Raw genomic sequence first — 5,300 nt, 5'->3', positions numbered from 1 at the left:
TTTTATTAACATACAATATATTGTTTGTTTCAGGGGTACAGGTCTGTGATTCATCAGTCTTACACATTTCACAGCACTCACCATAGAACATACGCCCCCCAATGTCCATCACCCCGGCACCCCATCCTTCTCTCCCCCTTCCCCTCCAACAACCCTCAGTTTATTTCCTGAGATTAAGAGTTGCTTATGGTTTGTCTCCTTCTCTGATTTCATCTTGTTTCATTTTTTCCTCGCTTCCCCTATGATCTGTCTTGTTTCTCAAATTCCATATCAGTGAGATCATATCATAATTGCCTCTCTCTGATTTTGCTTAGTATAATACCCTCTAGTTCCATCCATGTCATTGGCCTTTTACAGGTGAGTCCACATTGGCATAAAGAGTTTAAGAAACGAACTTAAGTCACATGGCTATTCAGTGGGGGAGCCAAACTTCAAACGTAGGAAACCTGCCTCCAGACTTCATATCCATCACCCCTACATTTACTGCTCTCTAGTAAATAAATCTCCCAGCAGAGCACTGTAAGCAAAGTTAGGTCAATAAAAGCTGCTCTTCTCTCTCCTTTCCCTCCCCAGTTTGCAAGGAAAGGAACTGAAAGAAAAAATTAAGTAACCTGCCCAAGGGATCAAACTAGGGAAAGGGAAGCTGGACTCAAAACAGTCTTACACACTGGTTTAGTATCTTATTTTGGTTTATTGCCTTCCTGACATCTCTCTGCCTTGTCGACATTCATGTGATGACTCAGGCTTTGGCAGACAAATGTCTTGATTATGTACATTGTAGTTTTTTGGAAGACACTCTAGATTCAGAATATTTTCAAAAATAAATTTCTTCTCATATCTTATATATCTTGGACAGAAATCTCACAAAAATGTTAAACTGCCAAATCTCAGAAGTTCCCAAAACTAAATACAGTCTTTCACAGTTAACGGGCTACTTCTTAAGCATTTATGCAGGATATTAGGCCAAGATATTGAAGAAGCCTTAAAAGACGGACATAAATTTACACAACAGTGATTTGAGTGATGGCACTCTTCTTAAGTATTAAACCGTCTTTGGGTAGAGGCTGCACCAGAAGCTCGTTCTCCAGTTTTATTAATTTCCTGTGGGAAAATAAATGAGCATTCTCACACTGGAGAAGAGTCACTTTATAGGAGAAGATCTTGACTTTCAAATATTATCTTACCTTTTGCATTAAGCTGAGCTTGATTCAGCTGGATTCCCTCAACAATCCCTAGAATGTGCTCAGAACAAACAAAACTCCTGGCTTATTCGGGTTTGCTTCCTAGCGCTTTGTTACCCTAAACTTGCTCTTACCTGCCTCACTCTGCCCACCTGTGCTCTGAAAATTATGTCCTTTCACTACTTCAAGGACCACACTTCGTCAGGTCTGCTCTGTCTCCTGTGCCTTCAGCTCATTTTACCCAAAAGTGTTAAACATATTGTGCTCTGTTCATATTAAAAAGAGCTCAGTAGTCTAGTCGCAGAGCTCCCTCAGCACTAGCATCCTCCTGAGTGAACACACTGTTTTCTTTCAAAAGCCAACACCCTGGTAGAAATAATCCATCCTTCTGATCACCACTTGTAACACATTTATGGTCCAACATATTACAGTCTGGCTTCCAATAAAACTGCTCTAATTATGATTACATGGTTATTTGTAACCACATCCTGCCTCTGTTAAGTGGACGAACACTATTCAATCCTTATTACCGATGTTTGAATCTGTCAATACATAGCAGCATTCTCTTTCATGCCTGAGTTCTGAAACAGTTGAGAAATAGGACATGGGTCAGTGGAAATGGAGATTAGAATGTCAGCATTATCACTTACAACACCTGATTTGAAGGACATGGATTTTGTGTGCAGTCGAATGGGCTTTCTAAACCTCCATGAATCAAATGCATCCCAGGCTGTAAGCCTCCTTCACAGAGGCAAGCCCCCTCTGCCATGCAGGACATGTGTGGGAAGGCATGGTAGCTGCAGGCTCCTTTACCATTCTCCTTTTCTCTGGAGGAAGAGCAGTCAGGAAAGTCACTTGAAGAGCACTTTCTTTACATGGAGTCATGAGGCCAGGGTACAGGAGTTCCCTTTATAACACGTTTCTTCCTTGAGCTCTTCGGATATATGGCAGAATTATCATACATATATTCACTCTTCTCTCTCACCCATGGCGACAGCTCTTTTATTCTAATCTTTGATGTACATCTTTTGTTGTTTCTTGTCAATGTCCTTAATAAATTTTTATATTTAACTTGTTAAATGAGTTGCTCTGAAAGGTTCCATTCTCCATTTTCCTTTACGCATTATGTGCCGTACTTGGGACATTATATCTATTCCTCGGTTTATCTCCCACTTTTGTGCTCTTGATTCTAGGAGAAGTATCTCTAACCGAGATCTCTTTTCAGGGCTTAAAATCCATAAATTAAGCCATCTACCAAAATGCTCTTGGGATGTCTGATAAACAATTCAAATTCATTTTCTATACTTGAACTCATCATATTTCCCTTGAAATTACCTCCACAGTTGACAGCACAAAAATTCACATAATTGCCCATTACAGAAACTCAAACATTGTCTTTATCTACTCCTTTCTTACCCTACAAATCCAATATTTTCAGTGTGTCATGGACTTTTACTTTCCTTTTATGTGTCTTCTGAGAATTTTAATTCGGGTCTTCATTTTCACTTTGATTAATACAACAGCATCTGAATTTGTATTCCAGATGCAGTTATTTCATTTCCCTCTAATCAGTTTTCCACATGGTTGACAGGATAAACCTTTTCAAATGTGAATCTCGTTTTACTGTGTCCATACTCAATGCACTAAGTTTCAAGTAATGTGGCTCAAAAGAGCACAGTCAATCACCTGGTAAAAACAAGTTGATTGATCACCTAATTTCACTGAAACTGAGACTTTGTTAAAAATAAAGATCTTCAGGGTTTCTTTTTCTAAGTGTTATAAGTATTATGACCAATAGGGTAAGATGGGGCTGCTTTTAAGTTCTTCGTATGACTGGAACATTTTTGTCTCTCTGAAAGTGTTCTCCAAGTCAATTATATTTGTTTGCCAATGAACATAATTGCAAAATCTGGAAGCAATGTAAATATCCCCAAAAGATAAAAATTATAGAGAATTTGAGTACTTAATAATAGAAAATTGGTTGACTACAATTTCTGGTTAAAAAACCATGTACATTTGAAAAAGATCTATATCAAATACATACAGAAAATCTTAAAATAAAATAAGGTCATGATAGAGGAATTGTCTTTTGGTTAATAGGTGACTTTTTTGTGTTTTTGCTGGCTTCTCCTATTTGTTTTTATTTTCAATGAGGAATTTAACTTTAAGTAATAACTGTAAGTCATTAAAATGATAATTAAAAGTTAAAAATTGTTTGAAATAAAGAAAAGGATCTGGAACTTTGGGGAGTTTTTAACCCTTGAAGATCATTTTTAGGCACTTATTTTGACCTGCATGGCATATGTTTTCATAATTTTAAATATATTCAGAATATTAAAAATAGCTATTTACAGTTGTTGGTTTGTTTTTTAAACTTTTCTTTTCATATTGTAGTAACTATTTTATAACCTGCCACAATTTAGAGGCAGCTTTGTAATGTCAAACAATGAATTCTTTCTCATATTTCTTTATTAACAATGCAGAGAAGAGATAATTTTTGAAGAATAGATTGAAAATATAAAGCAATTTCCACTAAGATCAGGACCACGTCAAGGATGGTGTCTCTTTCCAGTTGTGCACTGCAAGTCCTAGCTAATACAATATGATAAGGAAAGGAAATAAAAGGTATTCAGGTTGGGGAGGAAGAAACAAAACTGTCCATTTTCACAGATAGCATGGCTCTCTATGTAGAAAGTATGTGTAAGACTTGGATGAATTTTTGAAGCAGTGAACAAGTGAATAAATGACATTTTGTTGAACAGCTGAGTGACCTAGATTAATTTGGGGCGCATGTGGGTACGTATCTGGAGAGATGAAGCTTGATTCCAAAGGACTCTTCCAGATACTATTGATTTTACTTTTTATTTTTTTTTCTTTACAAAATTAAATCCTTTTTCTGTGTCTTTTTTTTTTCCCTTTTTTTGAGAATAGCTTCTCCATGTTGAAGAGCTGTTTAATCTTCTTTTCTTAAAAGACATTTCAAAAAACAGTGGCTGGCATTGAAGTGTGTTGACATAGGTGGGTAGGAGAATGTAAACTTCTCGATGGTTTACTGTACTAATTTTCCTTTTCACAAGTGAAATACTCCGCATGCTGGTATTATTATTTCCAATCAAGCATTAAATGAACAGCACATCAGAAATGAGTAAACATATAAGCTTTTAACTCTGCAAAATTCCACACAAACACAATATTAACTTCTATAATTAACAACTGAAAGTTGATTCTTTAGGTTCTAATGTGGTAGAGCTCAATCTTGCACTACTTTCTGAATTTCATCCCCTTTCTTGCTTTTCAAAAATACTGACTTCCCTGAGTTTTTATTTTCTCCTCAGCATGCCTATCAGAGGGCAAAAACAAATACTAATAGCTTGCAATTTCTGTCTCCAAGTCCAGCTCTAATTGTTAAAATGCATGTGCAATGTCACAGAAAGAACTTGGAACACCAGAAATGCCCATCACTATTTAGACTTGATTCATTAGGAAAAACAAAGAAGTTATGTTCCTATGTGTGTTTTTTTTTTTTCTCCTGTACTGTTATGCAATGTTGCCAAAACTTTACCTTCTTTAGGGTAAATCAGCACTAACAAGGATTTAAACCTTCATCTGGGAAACTAAACGTACGCTCCAATGCTATTCCTATAATGACTGATAGACGAGGTGGCAGCTGTCACCAACAAATGTCTCTAATGCTTTAGTGTAGTGTCTATTCAGCAGCTGAATACAAGACACAGCTTGACACTCATAATGGCTGCCAAAAGTTTCATTGCCTTGATATTGCCTTTGTCTTTGAAAGACACAGTTTTCCCCAGGCATGGTCAGTAACAGAAACAGTTTTGTCTTTTCTACTAGACAGAATCAGAGCTGCTCCCTGTGAAGTGGACACATTACGCTGCTCAGAGAGGGGTGCATCTCAGAAAGACATTCTCATCAAAGGGGGGTTATGTTCTTTGATCAAATGCATCTTCAAGGTCAACTATGTTACAGTTAAAAGAGAGAGAGGAAAAAAAAGTGACATATATATTGGATGTCAAAAATCCCCTTGGTAAAATTACTGTTTCTGACTATTTGAAAATTTGGGGTTCTATTGTTAAAATCAAACTGAACATTTATACATGT

The sequence above is a fragment of the Mustela lutreola genome, chromosome 2, assembly GCF_030435805.1.
Source record: "Mustela lutreola isolate mMusLut2 chromosome 2, mMusLut2.pri, whole genome shotgun sequence".
Classification (NCBI taxonomy): Eukaryota; Metazoa; Chordata; class Mammalia; order Carnivora; family Mustelidae; genus Mustela; species Mustela lutreola.
Note: the sequence above shows the minus strand (reverse complement) of the source record.